This window comes from Bombus bifarius, unplaced genomic scaffold, assembly GCF_011952205.1.
Source record: "Bombus bifarius isolate JDL3187 unplaced genomic scaffold, Bbif_JDL3187 scf7180000008199, whole genome shotgun sequence".
NCBI classification, from domain to species: Eukaryota; Metazoa; Arthropoda; class Insecta; order Hymenoptera; family Apidae; genus Bombus; species Bombus bifarius.
The window spans coordinates 4978825-4996806 of NW_022884505.1; the positions used below are offsets into that span (position 1 = coordinate 4978825).

Sequence of the window (17982 nt, forward strand, 5' to 3'; positions counted from 1 at the left end):
TCCACGCCCCTTGTTCCTTTCCATCTTTCAGCCAAGAATACATCCGACACCATTTGTAGCGTGACGCCCTTGCTCTGTCGTTTCCCAGGGGAACCTGGGCTTCATATAATTACAATCGTACAGCAGAAAGCTTCCGACCCCGTTTCTATTGTCCTCTGCAACGACTTTCGCTCGTTCTTCGAATAATTTCCTCCTCGTGCTGCTTCCGGCGGCGTTACTTCGTATCTCGCGTCGCCTCACAATGTTAATCGGACAATTGCTGAAGATGAAGTTGGAAACGAAAATCACTGTCTCTGCCGTTCCAAGAAATTGTAATTCATATAATTCTTATTTCTTTATGATCCCTTAGTCTCTTACACCATGTTGAAATTTCAGCAACTTAGGCTATCGTGAGATTTGATAGAAGTAAAAAAAATAACAGCTATAACACGACTTTAGAATGAGCCAAAGTTTTCATACAATTTCAGTAGCAACCGATGGTCTGATTCAATTTTAACGGCGATTGAAACTTTGACGCAAAGTCGAAAATATGAAAAGAATTTAATGTACCAGTTCTATTTGCTTTATATATATTCCCTTAGTATCTTAAAATTTCTTGAAATTTCAAGAATTCAGACTATCGTGGGATTTGATAAATCTTAAAAGTAGCAGCTTTCATATAGATTTAGAGCGAACTAAAGTTTTGATACCATTTTAGTATGAACTAAAGGTCTGATTCAATCACGAAGCTTTGACGCAAAGTTGAAAATATGGGAAAATTTGATGCGCCAACGAGATCAATGCGATTTTCGTCGAATTGAAACCATAGTTCGTGAAACGAAGACGAACGTTCGCGGAATTTCAACTACTTAAAAATTCGTTAGGGTGAAATTACAGTAACATTTGCTTGATTAGTTGAATCGATCACGAATCAAATTTGTAAAATTCGACGCTCGACTAGCGAGGAAGTGTGACAGCAAAGTGAAATTTCGAAAAAACCGAAGACGCTACGTTTTTAAAGTAAACTGTTTAACGATACTCGTAAGTTCTCGTTGATTGACGCCGTAAAGAGAACAAAAATTTAGCTAAACTCATCGCTCGAGTTTGAAGATTTATCTTCCTTTATGTATCCTTTTTGAACTTTCCTTGCGCATAGTAATTACTGTGCTTACAATGCATTTTTTAATGTCTATGGAAGAAACGGCTTTTTATCTTAAAAGCTACCAACTTTTAATAGAATATTTATAATTAACAAATATATTTCCTATATCTTCCTATTCAATCGCTATAAATTTGCCGTAAAATGAATATAGTATGCGATGTCTATAATTAATAAACACATTTCCTATCATGTTCAATACCTACAATGATTTAAAATTAACTAAAATAAAATTACTCCAATAATAAAGCAATAACGTACTAAAAATTCAATTATGTAATAATTGTCCCCTCGCTAATTATAAATACTATGCATTGTCAATCTGCAACCAATCGTGCGAATGATCAAATATAAAACTGTCTCATTTTTAACACGTAAGTATACTTCGTTTGGAACATAAGGATAAACTAACATAAGGAAAGCGTCGAAGACCGTTTTTAGCAGATCCAATATCTTTTCACAGTTTGTGCAGAAAATATTGCTTGCCGAACAAAAACAAAGTGGACCAGAAAACTCTTCCATGCTTCGTTTATTCGTCTATTGTTAGCCATTCGAGAGTCGATGCCTATCGAGAACGAAACGAGAATACGGTTTCGGTACAAATGTCAGAGCGGCTAGAATTTCAGGAATTTCGTCGCGACTTTTCGGTATTCGCATGGCGACACGATTTCCTCGCGAGATCGATAATTTCCTCAATTCCCAATAACCGAGGGCAACCTTTTTCATAGTCGGTGTGTTTCGACGTTCGCTTAGAAATCTGAGAACACAGTGAACAGAAAGCTGAATCACAGAGAGTAGAAGAGAAAGGCGAAACGACTTCCGGGAAGGATGATCGAATGAAATAAGATAAATCGCGAAAAGAATGACACCGTGGATCCTTATTCTGCTCCTAAAGTCAATCGAGAGTCTCTCGATCAAGAACAAAATAGAACGACGCGAGATTCATCGAATACGAATCGAAATGACACTCTCTGCTTTTCGATTTCGCGATAGCGAAATAGGTATCGTTCCAGAGGGACACTTGAACCGTGCAAACGTCCGAACGAAGATTAAGTATTTGTTCGTCGATACAGTTGATGTTTGTAATTGTAATTTTCTATTTATCGTTAACAGCCAGGCAGAATATCACGATAGATCTCTCGTCTGTAAATTTATTCTCGTAAAAGTATGAGTTGAAACAGTGACTAAATTGCATATGTTCGTTCAGTTTCATATATTTGTGAATGATTCATTTCTCTTCTTAAATATTATAATATCGTTCGTGCCAAATATAAGTATAATACATAGACTATCGAAACGCGGAAACGAGAATTAGAAACATTTGGAAGAAATTTTGTTCGCCGACTTAGTTGATGTTACAACCATACTATGTTATGATTCATCGGTAATAGATGGTCGGATCGCTACAATATATTTCCCATCTGTCAGTTGCGTATGTTCCAGTAAAAGTATAGCTTAAAACATATAAAATAAATGATATGTATAGCGATATTCGTGCAATATATCATACTCGGACATATCTTGCACATTATAAATATTCTGAACATTATTGTATCTTGAAATGTCATACGCATACGTAAACATCAGTAATTCAATAGCTATAATGAAAATAAAATTAAAAATATGATATAGTACGTGAAATTATCCGTTTAATTTTTGAAATCGTATCACGCGTTTATTCTATATCTTTTCGTGATAACACTCGATGCTTTAACTGAAAATTATCTGCGCTGCATATTTCACGATAAAAAGACGTATATTGTTATTTTAATGTAGGGACAAAGAGGATGAAAGTAGAGATAAAATTTGGTGATGTTCGATACCTTGTCGAACTGCTGACATTTTTCTAAAGATTTGAATGCCGATCCCTGTTAACAAAGTTTTCCCTTCTGAGTAACCTCAAAGGATTCCACGTAGGAGAGAAATATCCAAAGAGAGAACGAAAGATAAGCGAAAGAGAAAGCTTTTTCGTGCCGTGGGCAATTTAGATTTTGTCGAACGGCTTTGAGCGAAGTGTCGACCCTAATTCTGTGACCCGGAGAAACTTTCGGGTTTACCTAAATTCTCAGGCGCTCAAAAGTTTACCCCGGCGAAAATATCATAAAAGAAAAAAAGGAAACAAAAACATGACGCTAAAATCTACGCACTTGACTATAAAATATGGCTTAAAGGAATCGCTATTCATACTTGAAACAAATTTATACTCTTCCTTGGATTATCCTATGTCATTTCAATGATCGAAGCTTCTATACCGTTTCAATTTAACTACTCGTAGACGTTTAATAGAATGTTTCAAATATTTATTCAAATTTAAAAGTGGGTCGTTTCTGTTTCCTCGTTGTAGACAGAATACGAATTGAATTTACTTTAACATCAAACATAAAATCTAGTTTATTTAAAAATGCCTTCCACGTTTACACTTTATTAAATTTGTCTCCTTCTTTCGTTCCTTTCCTCGCAGTCTCTCTATCTCTTACGTTTATTCAAAAGACGAGGTCGAAAATATGAGGATATCATCTTCGCGTTAAAGAAAGTTGCACGTTTTTCGTTTGAAAACCGGCCGAAATTAGCCTCGTCGATAAGAGAATCCTTTTCTCGTCGTTAATGCATGAAAGAAGTGACGCATTCGCAAAAACGCAAAGGAACAATGCACTCGCCACGCAGCATCACAGCCGTTCAAACGTCACGACGAAGAAAAAGAAAAAAAGGAAAATCTCAAAGCCGAGTTAAATGCCAGCGTTGTTTCAACTAAAATTACCGCCATTAACAATTCCTTTGGCAAACATTTCCGCTCACTTTTTTCTTGCTTTGTCGTCGATACTCTCTCGTGCAGAACACACGATTCCGCGTGGAGCAAACATCGTGCAACGAGGGAAAACTTTGTTCAACAGTTGTGTGGATTTTACGGCGTGCAAGACGCTCGCATCCTGTGTGTATTCAACGAGCGCAAAATAATCACGCGTGCTGCAAAATTGAAGAATTTCGGATGGCGTGCAGCACCCACGTACCTGTTATAACGACTTCAAACATTTGCCTTCCATTCTGATCTTCATTCCTGGAGTGTTTGCGTGATTACTCGCGCGGAGGTACAGATGTAAACATTCGTACTCAATTTCGCTTGTCGATGAATTTCCAGACGATTTTTTAACAGCACGTAAAATAAATGGTATTGTTTGGCTAACAATCGACAGCGGTATCAATGGAAAATCGAATTCTCTCGTGATTAATGTCCTGTCTTTTCTTTTTTTTTTTTTTGCTGTTTCTAATCAGTTTGATTATTGAAAAATTCGGTTTTAAAATTCTTTTTCTGTCATTTAAACGATTAGTATTACAGTAATTTGCGAAAGAATCGAATTATCTTTTCAATGATATTCTGTTCGCCTTTGTTTTTATTTCTTTAATTTTTAAAACAACGTGATAAAAGATTCTGCTTTGTTAATCGTTTCGATTAGTTATTGTAATAATGACATGCTTTGTGAACGCAGGCCACGCAAGAATACTTCATTACTACGATAAAATAGTATTCCCTTCATAAATATAAAATAGCTATTTCATGCTGCTTTCTGCTTTTTCAAAATAGCTAAGTTTTATTTTAAATAAACTGGTTTCTGAATTTGAACCAGCCTTCTTTGTATATTTTTCTGAATATTTTAGAATATAGTATACTTTCATATTTTCTCATGTTACTTTCATATTTTCTCATGTTACTTTCATAAAAAATAAATAAGCTAGTTTAAAGTTTCTACGTCATATTTCAGTCAGTCTTCAAACGAAAAATATGTTATTTTTAGTTAAAGAAGAAACTCGGTTAAAAACAAGCATACACGTTCTCAAGTCAATTATAAATCCGTACGAATTTGTCTAATAAGTCATAGTGGTATTCTACTTACTCGATGCCAGTGTAGAACCGGGCAATTTCCACTTGACTTGTGCTTGACCACGAACGGGGTCATACTACTTGTAGCCGGGCAATGAGGCACACCAACTTTCTGTCGAAATAAAATTAACATGTTTTACGTTAATTTATAAATATCGAAACAATAGAAAAAAAGATATTACTCAAAATATCATTAATAAAACATTAATGAGTTTTAATTGTAAAGTAAAACTAATCTTACTGCTTTTATTCTATACTTCATAAAACGTAGCTATTACATTTTTATGTACGTATATCGTTACTTCTTTTAAATAATAAATCGTGTCGTATTTAATATCAGTGCTGATTTATTCTGATATATTTTATTGTCTATAAATCAACGTCAAAGATAATATGTAAACTTCGGGAAAAGCTGATGGTCAATTCGATGAAAAATAACTTGAGTTATAAAGATGTGTGTAATTGTCCGCCGACTATCCAACTAATCGAACTTTCTTTTCATAACTTCAAAGATGAAAAATACTACGAGCGAGAAGTCGAGGTAACAAAGTGCATCAGATCGCGCGTTTACGACGTCGAACCAACTGACGAATTATTCATAGGAGAAAAAATATATCGCGCGATATATTATTCTCAATTTATCGACGAAAGGCGCGCCTTCGTGAGAAAGGAACTGCGGCCATCATTTCTGAAGTAGCAATATCGAACTGGCTCTTTGTGGACACGTAAAAATACGGTCGCTGGCTGCGTGATGACAGTTCGATTTCCTATTCCTCTTGGCATGCTCACCAAAATGCGTGCACGAAAAGATCCATCGATCTCAGGAATCGTGGCCCACTATCCTGCGCCTGCTTCACGACCCATAAAGGAAAGAAGCACCTTTTGCTTAATTCGAAATTGGGACTACCCAGTCATCAGAATGTCACGATATTTTTCAGTTTCCTCTTAAATGTATTTACACCGAACCACAGTACGTACTCGGAATTTCTAAAATACGTATTACTATAATATCGTATAGTTAAGGAAATGTATCGATTATTGCGAAGTATTACGATAATTAGAGAAAAACTAGAGAACTAGAACTAGAAAATTGTGAGAAATCCCTAAATTATTCTATGCATTTGCGTCGATATTCTAAGGGAACAACTTTTCGTATTTAATTTTAATTTCAATTCTGTATCATATTTGAATAACGATTAATTTACAATTTCATTATAGTATGCAATAATGAAATTATCGAGGTTGAATGAGAGCGTGAATGAGAAATCTATGTAAATCAATGTCACTTTATAGCCGGTAGGCAAAAATTAATAAAATATACATATATGTAAAAATGAAATTAAAAATAGAAGCGGAAAGGATGAAATTAGTAGAAAATTTTACAACTAATTTTATTACAGACCCTACTGCATGGTCAATATTTCGGAACACGAACATACGAGATCTCCGAGGAAGATAAATTCACTCTGTCCTTCATCTGTGATTTTAGTTACGATAGTTATTTTTATTTTAAAGTTACGAGAGGGTGTAAAAAATTGTATACTTCTTCTATGGTAAAGCGAGTATATCCTAAAAATAGCAACCTTGTTTAGTACGAATACCGTGTCCGAAGAAATACGAGAACTATGATCCTTGTTCTTCTCTATTTCAGAACTTTTAGACTACGATAAAGAAAATTTTTGTAACTCTAGAAGTACGGAACTCTGGAGAATATCTTCTGTGCAGTATACGCATAAATCCGTCGCGACTCGAGGCACGTCCTACAATTTTTCAAGTCAATGAAACAAAGTAGATGTATAATAAAACGGAGATCGATGAAAAAATCTCGATCGAAGGTTGTAAATAACGTTTATTCAAAAGTCCAGTTATTGTTACAAATAAATACGGAATAATTCACACTTCGGTAAGTAACAATATTTATGAAAAAATCCGATTACCGTTACAAATAGACTCGAACGAACAATTTCCACCTCGATCAGCAATAATATCTAAAAATTCAGTAGAAAAATTTCGATCATCCTATGGTCGTAATTCTCTATGGTTTCAAATAGAAAAAGAGTGAATCTCCTGCAAACAGCATCTGCACTTTGTTGAACTGGAATTCGCAAAAGCAATTCCACGAGAACAGCGAGATTGCAGAAAAAATTTAATGCACGAAGAAAAATGTCGGAAAACCTTGATAATATACCATATGATTTATTTATTCAGAAATATTAGAAATTAGGGTTTCCAATGATTTCTATTCTATATGATAAGTTTATCGATACACGGATCTATTTACAATAGATTAAACAGGAAACGATGATTATTTAACACGAACCAAATACCGTAATGTGCTATAACTAAGACAACTAAATAAATAATTCACAACTCACAACTAATAGTTTACAACCCATAACAACTTGGCAACTCAACTCTCGACTCCTCGCAGCTCGACTCTTATTTAACGACTGCCGATTAATTCGTCTTTCTCCCTTAAGCGTCCCTTTGTCTTTTCTCATACCACCACCACGTACGTGTTCCGTAACCGACCGCGATCATAATCAACTTCCGCGTAACTATTCGACTGAAGGACAGACGACACACCGATAGGTCGTTTGGGCCGTTGAAGTTTCCCGACCTTTTCGGCCTGTCGGCACTTAGGCTTTCTCGCAACATTGTTTATGGGTCACCCGATATTTCTTAGGCAATCTGTCCACGATACTACAATATCCATAGACGATACCAACAAGATGTTGGGAAACGAAAAGCTCGTAAAGATGAAAATAAGAATCGACGGTAATAAACCTCAAGATTTTATCCTTATTTTCACTGAGAAATAATAAAAGAGAAATCCACGTAAAGGGTTCAGTTGGGAAATTTAATTGTTTTGAGCGACAAGTAATCGGAGAATCAACAAAAACGAAGCATCGCAGGTATAAAGTCTCTCGGAAGTCGGACCCTTGGAGCTTGATTTATCTCCAGAGTAGAGTTGATAATCGCGTTCCTGGAACGCGTGGAACTTGGACAGAAGCGTCTGACCACTGTCCCCTAGGCATTTATTCGTTTAGCCGCTCGGCCGAACCCGCGCACGACCTTTTAGGGTCTCTAGACCAACAAATGGAACCCCACTCTTTACCATTGCAGATGTTCCCTTTCGATTCTTCTTTTCCAATTCTTGTTTTTACCCCGAACAAAACGCATCCGGATTCCAGCAGAATCAACACGGAGTCGCGTATGTTCGTCCTCTTCACTTTGTCAGTCGCCGGCATTCCGCAACACCGATTTTTAATCACTGTCTTGTCGATAGACTGTGAATTTTTATGCAACTTCATACCTCTGAGAATATACTTAGGGAAACAGAGGCTCGATACAAAATTGTTTTACGTATTATCAGTATTATTATTGCCTAGTATTATAGAAAGCGCTATACTTCGAGTATCTCACGCGTTTCTTCGTATTGCGTGCATTCTGCGCAATTTTCTACCATCGAGTTCCCTATAGTGAAAGCAGAACTCGGTAAAAAATTGTTTTATTTGCCAAATATAACGGAAAGCTCTATACTTTGGATATTTTACACTGCCAAATTCCTCGTAAATGCACAATACCTGCCACTTAACGATCAGCGAAATAAAAGAGAAAGAGTTTCAGTGAAATAAATTTCCTTGTATATCGAAGCTTAACTCTTTGGTCGTGTTGAAAATATTCTATTATTCGAAGGATTGGAGTGACAAACGACTGGTTGTAATGAAACTTTAATTAAAACCGTTGAATGGACGGGATGGAAGTTGGTTTCCATTACAATGAAATGAAACATTTGGACGAACGAATGCACCGGGGCTGTGCCTGACTTGACAAGCAGAATAAAACAGTAGGTAAGCGGGCAAGAAAAATGTGACTGTGTTTGGGTAGATGACCGGAATAAAATCTTGCGTGGACGGATAACTGTGTCAGAACCGTGTCTAATCGAAATGATAGAATAAAAACGTGCCTGAACGAACAAGAAGAATAGAGCCGCGTTCGGTTGGATGGGTAGAACAAAACCATAGCTGGACACTGGTAAAATCAATGGAGACAGTTATCGTAGCAGCATGTTACGCGTATTGCAACATGTATTAGGTTGTCCAAAAAGTTTTTTTTCGTTTTATAAGGAAATAATAGACGCACGATGTTTTTTTGTTTTATATTAGTTTATTGAATTATGCACGAACGTAATAATAGAAATATAAGGAAATGGATCATAGCTAACTCAATAAAATAATATAAAACAGAAATCGTTGTTCATCTATTATCACTTTACGAAACGAAAGATACTTTTCGAACAACCTAATATTTCGCGCGCACGTTTTATCGCACACGATTTTTCTCAAATGTTGCCAATGATTAAGTGTCTAATTATCGTTTAATTCTTACTTATCCTTCGTTGGCTCGTTATTAAACACGCGAGAAATGCTTGGAAGTGGAATCGAAATGTATCTGACAATGGAGAAACCAACGTCAGGAATAGAGCGAAATTTCCTAAAGGCGAAATTTGTTTGAAATTGAACGAACCGAAATTGTAAGGAATAGTTAAATTTTTTTCGTCGAGGTGTGTTGAGGTTGACCGATAGAGGAACGAGTGGATGAATTTGTAATAGAAAAATATATTGAAATAAATATTGGTATAAGTACAGGTATAGTGTATGCTGATCCAGATCCTCACTCTTTCAGTGTTACGATACAACTAGAAGAAGGATGATAGGGAGTACGTACATATATTTATAGCAGAGGACATTAGCAAAAAGTTAACCTTGGTGTGTAGCTCTAGTTGAGAGCTACAAGAAACAGCAATAGAAATCTACCTGTAGTTCTGCTGTTTCTAGACCTTGCAACCCGAAAAACAAAATTTATATTCGAGGGCACAACAATATGGACCTCTCCTTATTTTCAATTTTTTTTTCACTAAATTCTATTCTCTTCGTAACAGCGGTCTCCAGGTCGCGGAAATATGCAAAAGAAAAAGGTGCAGAATTTTTCTTGAAGTAATTGCTTCAACAAGGGGCAAATATAAATTGCGTGGAACGCTTCGAAAGCGATTAATATTAAACTAATTGATAAAGCCGAGTCGACGTCACCGGCGAACGTTAATCGTCCATCGTTGTTGCGTTCCGAGCATTTATGAAAGTTTATTCCCTGTATCGTATTTTCACGAAATTAGCTGAAATTACAACCACAATCGTTTGCTCGCTGTTTCTATTAAAAGTTTCTCTCCGTTATTCTCCGTTATTCGATATTTTCTTTCTCTAACGAAAGAAAATTCTGCCCATTCTACTTCTTTGTAAACGACGTTACAAAAGCGCGAATGTTGTGCGCGAAATCCTATCTTTCTCAGATAACTGAAACAGATATGAAAATTACGTGCAAAGTCACGCAGAGAATTTTCAACGCACTTTTGGGAATCGTCTATTATAATTGAGCGGTTCGTTTCGAAACCAGATACGAGCTTCATTGTTGCCAGTACGCCGTCCTAGCGTATGGTTTACATCTTGAAGAAGCATTTTACTTTCGCCATGGTAGCTTTTGTTCTTTCCTCTCACGTCAACGTCAATAAAGTTGCCATGCGTGACGCATTTACCATGCAATATTCCGTATACGTGAGCGGGCTTTCGGGATCGTTTCAAGCCTCTCCTTTCTATTTCAATGATCTAGCAAGCTTCGCGTAAACAAGGCACAGAATTTCGAACACGACAGAAAATGTTCTTTTCGCTCGTAATTTGTAGGGAACTTTTTGCAAAGCTATCGAACCTTTGGCGAGCATCTGGTAAATTTTATTGGAACGATTTCGCGAAATGCAACTGAATTTTATAAATGACGCCGTTGCGAAACTGGGACGAATAAAAATGGAAACAGTCGATACCGGGTCAGTAGGATACTCGGTTTCTATTTGCGTTTCCAGTTAAGCACCGATGTAACCGAATTAAACGAACAAGGTACCCGCACCGACCTGGCCAGCCGCCTTCAGATTCTGTTTATCCATTCGCTTCTCACGTACTCCAACGCTTAATTAAAATTCTCACCTGCCGGAATCAAATTGATTAAATCGGAAATCCCAAATTGAAATATCTGGGCTGAAATGAATTATGGTTTCCGACGAGCGGTCCGTGTCATTCGATTTCATACTTTAATTTGCGAACGCGACGATATCCGTACCGTGTAATCACCGCTGCAACACGTAATTCATTAAACGTTCCCTCTGATTTTCAGATTGCATTCCCATTCTTCTCGTAATTTTATATGCAACCGGAGGAGAAAAGGGGGAACGGTGTTGTACCGTAGTTTAAAATTGAACGCCGAGACGAGAGAATTTGAAACTGGAGGTTGGAAGCTTGTCCAACGTGCAAATTAATTTAATTAATTCTGTACCCAACAAAGGTGAATACTCTACTCACTCGTTTGCCTCTCGTTATCGTCTCTTCTTTTTTAATGATTCTACCATCCGTTTCGATAGGATTCGACGCGAGAGTGTTACGTTTCCGGGTCGAGTCTTCTTTCTATTGTTCTTACGTTTGAAGATATAAACGAGACAAGAATTTCAGTGAAATCGAAATTTTTTGGAGAATTGTAACATTCAACTTTTGCGTTTCGGTGTCTCCAAGTGGGATTATACCGCTTCAATGGTATCGTTGCCTGTATTAGCCACTTAGAGATCGTTTACCAAGTAAGTTACAAGTGACAAGTCGATACTCCATTTATCAAGACTTATCGTAGAAACTGTTTTTATATTTACAGAAGACATAAGCAAATAGAAAGCACTACAAAGCTGTTTTATTCGGAATTTACTTTCGGAACTTCAATATTGCCACTGGTATACCATTTTCCATCCTCTAGTTGGTTTTTACTTTCAAAACTTCAATATTGACACTATATTTATTTTTCACTCTGTAACTCTTGCTTTTAAAGCTTCAACGTTTTCACGCTGTTACGCTATTTCTCGATCCACAGTCAACTTAATCAATTGGATTTTATACATTCGCGCGATACGGTACACCTAATATGCAAAAACGTATAAACAATCGAAGGTACAGTAGCTGCTACAATATTCAGTAGATAAAAAAATGTTCCACTTAAATTCTCCGTTTTTTTTTTTTTTATATAGATTCGCGATTATACCATCAATTCGAAGATACCAAAATACTCAGAACGCGCGTCATATCCAAAAATATATAAAACAGATTTTTACTTTTATAAAAACACGAATTTGTATAAATTATCAATACGCATCTACCATCCATAAATTTAACCTCCAATTTGTACTTTAATCTAAAATTTGCAAGCTAATTTACAATTTGTTAAATTATCGGCAAGAGGCATCATCGAATAAGCATTCCGGCCAACGAGAGGATACTCGCGAGAGGGAAAATCGGATCAGCAGCGGAAAGTGATGTTCTGAATGCACGTGGGCGATAACGATACGAAGACAAGATCAGGATGGTTATCCGTTGGAAATCGAAAAGGGGAGTGGTAAACGTAGAACACGAGAACGAATCAGCGAGGTAAGGAAACGGAGAAAGACCCCTTAATACTTGGCACTTTCACAATGGATCTTAGCGGTGCGCGGTGGAATAACGGCGAAAAAAGGAGATATCGTTGGAATGAAAGAAGCAACGGGAATGCGATTCCACGGACAAAAGCAACGAAGAAAGGATGTTAAGCGCGTGGTATTCCCGGGAAAGATGAGGCCTTCGTTAAAACATCTCGCTAGTGTTGGAATTCGAGGAAATTTATTTATCAGCTAGAGCTTCGGGTCGTTCACCTTCTAACCAACTTGCACCTTCCTACGTTTTCGCCTGATAAACGTTTCCCGAGCAACAATCCTGCAAAGAAACGAATGACTCCGAGCTGGTAAAATCGTTCGAACGTTGAAACTGTAGGAAAGGAACGGACTGATACGTTCTTGGAAGATGGACTAAATGAATCGGAAAATTGCACTGCTTTCTGAGGACTTTAATCAAGCGATAATGGATAAAGCGTCGCGATAATTGGATATACTTCTTCGATATAGTTGTCTCCTCAATTGCTTCGGCTTCGAATTTCTTGTTATTAAATTTTACACCCGATGGATAATTAATGCGATTAGTAACGCGACTTTTTTATACATCAATCGTTGGAACATTGGTAAAGTAAAATAATATTCGGAATATTCATAAAGAAGGAAATGTATTAATAATTAGGAAATAATAATTGAAGATTCCATAGAGAATAAAATAAATTCGTCTTTGCAAATAGCGGTGAAATACAATTTTCAGGTGTAAATCGATGCTATCATCGGATGTAATTTCCAACAGATAAACCTTCGATCACCATTGACCCTAACTAATCGTCGTCGATTAAAGGAATCCTTACCTAACGGAATAACATTCTCCTATGCAAACACAAGATTCAGATCGCAAATTCGTCTCGATTTCAATTTCGCGACTTATTTACCCAGAGACGCGTCTCGCGCGGCGCGTTGATCGAGCATCTCGGTAAAATCGAATTTTCCGGCTGGTAAAGTTTTACGGGCGAATTTAATTTTCGTCGATAATACACCGAAAACGAACAAAGGAAATTTCGAAGGCTGTAACATTTGCGTTCAAACCCTCGTCACTTCTGTTGAATTAATTTACCGTGTAATAATTTACTGAAACGTTCGTTCCATTTTTGAGGATTAATTAGTATATTCGTTGCAACATTCTGCTCGATGGTATTTGTACGATTAATCGCGTGCAAAGCAAGCAAAGCAGAAAATATAACTATTCGAAAAAAATATTTCATTTATTTAATTCTCTTTATTTCTGGGGAATTGATGTTGAAAAATTCAGGTTTCACAGAGACGCTTTTTCAACGATTTCTATAAAAAAAAATAGCTCGAATTAAAAGCAAAATAGCCACTCTACTTCTTTCTAGAGAAGAAATAATAAAGTAACCGCAGGAATGAAGATTAACCAACATTACCTTTAAACTAGTTCTAAATCGTTGGTGGAATGTTCTGAATACTGCATGAAGAAACAACGTGTAACCTCTTTCAAACGTCGCTTAAATAAACTCTAAGAAGGATAACACTGATTTCGACCGATTTTATTAGAAAACCAACAACAAATGTTCCACCTATTCATTATTGGTTCATTGATAAACACTAATCCCTCAATCTAGTACTATATCTTGTACAGTTATTTTTTTTTTTTTTTTACTGTCCTCAAATTTTCCACGCGTTTTCATTTGCAGTTGTTCATTACGTATATTGTCGCTTTGCTAGAATTTCTACAAAATTGACCCTAAGGCTGTGATAATATGAATTGTAATACAATATATACTGTTCAACAAGAAGAATGTCACAATTTTTACTCCTATTTTTAATATTAAAGAACAAGAATAAAAAATATTTTGATACAGTCTATCGATTGAATAGTTCCGTAGAAAAGGCTTACGGGACCCTGGCCACGAGTGTTTGCGGAACACGTGCGTGGTGGGCCTAAGAAAAGACAAAGGGATACTAGAACAGTCAGTGTCAGTGGAGAAGCCAGAGAGTGTGAATCAAGGAGTCAGAGAGTGCGAGTTGCGTTGTCGAGATAGTATTGCTAGCGTTGTCGTGAGAGTGTGGTCCGCGTGAGAGAGAGAGAGAGAGAGAGAGAGAGAGCATTGGATCCGTTGTGACGAGAGTTGCAAATTAACTATTGAGTTGTCTAGATTAAAGTACGTTATTGTGATTAGTTCACGATAAACAATTATCGTTCTTCTGTTTAATCAACATCTGTACAATCCATTTATTGTAAATAAATCATCATCATCATAATAATAAATATATATATATTTCTGATACTACACTATCAAAGAAATCATTACGGAACGATAGCTCAGAAAACGAATGTGACCAACAGGGAGACAATATTCGAAACACAGGTCTTTGAAAATTGCTATAACAGTAGAGAGGAACTGAGATAGGACTGCATCTTGGATTAATCAGTCAAGACCTTGTCCACATTAACGCAGACTCTGCATTAAACGATAAACCCTACCGACTGATGAGGAGAACGTTAGGTAGCAAGTTCTCTTGCTTTCCATATAGTTTACAGAAAGCTCGACTCGTTCGGTGTGCAAGGTGTACATACAGCAAACTTCCTTTAAGCGTTCACCCTATTGCGGCATGCAAGGGAGCACGCGAGCGCAGCCCTTTAACGTTCCACAGAAACACCAACAACACGGTATACTTAATAATTCGCAGTTTCTCTGTCAGGTGATTCAAAAGTTCTATCAACAATTTGGATCTGGACATAATTAATTACGCATATAATGGCTCAGTTAACGGATTAAAAATTGGCGAAATTATTGCCTAATGGCTGTGTAATCGACTCCCTAATCCGTGCAATTTGCACATCGAATTGCGTTGCGAAGGATTTCCAATAGTCGTGTCGAAAATTATTAATACTCTATGCGTCGATAGAAAATTATGCGTCTGCCATACGTAGAATGAAATATTCATTTTATAACATCGAATAAAATTTGTACTTTATACTTTCGATACGATAATCCAAATGCGTCTCATTTATTACACGTTTGTTATATTATATGCACTTTGCTATGTTTGATCTCCTAATACGGTGCAGTGCAGGAGAAATTTTCGGAAGCTGTAAGAAGAGGTTCGATATATATATAATACTATTAAATGTATGATATAATTTATAATAAAAGTTTGATAATGTTATTCTTAAAATTGATCGATACGTTGTATAAAATACAGAAGATATACATTTCTTGTATCTGGCAAATATAAGGAAACTTGACAATAAAGAAATAATTATTTTGTCAAACGCCCGTTGTAAATTGTATATCATTTTTTTGCACTGTGAAAGAGTTAAAGATATATTTGAATCAAGATTCGAATACCAACGTATTGTCAAAATTGCTTTCAATAGCGATCTGTTGGCATATATCTCGGTATTCTATTTGCTGGACTGTGCTATGAAGGCATTCAGCGCGTCTGGTTATATAAGGCGCTATTCTACTTACGCAGTCAGGTATTATCGGATCATTTCAAATTAAATGGGCCAACAGCTCGACCATTTATACAAGAAATTTCATGCAGCTATATGGTCTGCTAATATATCGTCCATTTACATGGATTTACCATAACGCATTTCGTTTCAGTTAATTTCAATTCATGTAAACCTATTAAATTGAAACTATTTCCGACAAAATTGGTACCAGGATAAAATTTCACGAGTCAGTTATTATTAATGACACGGGCTTTTCATAGAGTACGACTTTATACAGAAAGAGATAATTCAAAATGAAATATTCCTGCGAAATACGGCGTTATAGTCTCGAAACTTTTTCTGCGTAAAAGATATGTTTCCAAGAAAGTACCGGTTTTACAGAGAAAAGATATCGAGCTTTGAGTACAGTCTACGGTGAAACGATAGAAAAGTTCCAAGTCCAAAGAAGATGGAAATTATCTTTGAATATTTTGCAAGCGGACTTCGTGCTATCGAATATTCTATCGTACGAAAAATTCAGTAAAACGTAACCGAGGGATTCAGTGGAATTTGGGTAGTTATCGAGGGTCAGGTAAATTTTGCGAAATAAAACGAAGCAGCGAAAGAGGCCACAGAAATTTTCTGTCACATAATGATAAAACTATTGTAATTTTAGAATACCCGATGTAGATATATAGAGATAAGTTTATAGATACGAGAGGCGATATTCGAGATAGGAAAAGAAGTGGCAAGCACTTAGAAAAATTGGCGATGATACTAAAAAGCCTGTAAGGTGAAACTGGATAAAAAGTCGAGAGGTTCGGAAAGTTAAACATTTTGACGAGCAATTCTGTACTTCGAGTTTAACGTTCCTGGCCGCGGTATCTCGAGAGTATTTCCTGGTTCAAATAGTCTGCTTTCTCTGCTTCAATTTCTTTGAAAAAATGTTTATTTCTTCTTGTAAAAGAAAGAATAAGTAAAATAATTACGAATTACCAGATTAGTCTTTGATATACACATTTTTGGAATTCATTCTTATTTTCAAAAAATAAGAAGGTACGTATCTTCTTACTTTGAAAATAGTTTCGATTGTAAATTCTACGTAAAAATACAAACGAATTCTCCTAAACACGCCTCGAACTGTTCTTTCCGGTAGCTTAAAACCTTTCTCCGAAGATTCTCGGTAAAACGTATTCTGTTTACTTCGGCATTTCTCGCTCAATTGGACCAAACATTGCAGATTCTTAGAAAATATTCGATCGCCTTTACCAAAAACTTCATCTCAAACGCCTTTCTACCGCACCTCTAATGGTCATTGTTAGAGCTATGTTATTTTTTACGAAATTTCATACGAAACTCTCATTTTCACGCTGCTACGGGAACGACCTTCGTGCAAATTCAATTTATCTTCAGTGTGTGCGACATACATTTGAACAGCCGCACTTCGGTATAACCGTAACAGTTTCAGTAAAGAAAAAACTCGACTCGAGCTCCGGACGTATACAGCAGTTGGAACGATGCACATTCCAATCTGAATTTATTCCAGGAAACGCGGATCGTTTTCGAGACGTGTAACAGTTGCATCGCGATGCAGTGGCAGACTCAAGCTCTCGTATTTTGTTACAACTTGCGATTGCCAAGCTGCAAGGAGAAAACGAAACGTGGTTATACCTTCTGAGTGAATTTAAAACAAGGTGAAAGTTATCTAAAAAATTGTTTAAATCCGCTCAAAATATTTCGAAGTAATAGATTCGCTCGTAACAATGATGTACTTCGGCAGGCAAACCGTATAAATCGTGGTACGAGCAATAAATATTACTTGCATAATAGAAAGAATAATAAAAGAAAAAATAATGGAAATTTAAATATGTTCGACGATCACAGTTTCGATTACTTGACATTACTTGATTTGTTTCGTTCGCAGTTTCAATTATAGCAATTTGCGTGATCCGATTCCTAGATATAATACTTTGATTCGAAGACGAGAGTCGAAGATG

At 36.4% G+C, this 17982-nt stretch overlaps 1 protein-coding gene across 6 annotated transcripts in view; it reads right to left on the reverse strand.

The window, feature by feature from the left end:
* The window catches only part of LOC117210107 (glutamate receptor ionotropic, NMDA 2B), a 314001-nt gene that overhangs the window by 251544 nt on the left and 44475 nt on the right, over nucleotides 1-17982 (reverse strand). For all 6 annotated transcript variants that reach the window (XM_033452785.1, XM_033452781.1, XM_033452783.1 and 3 more), the window contains exon 2: nucleotides 5029-5127. The gene's annotated coding sequence lies outside the window, so the exon portion shown is untranslated. The remainder of the gene's footprint in view (nucleotides 1-5028; nucleotides 5128-17982) is intronic.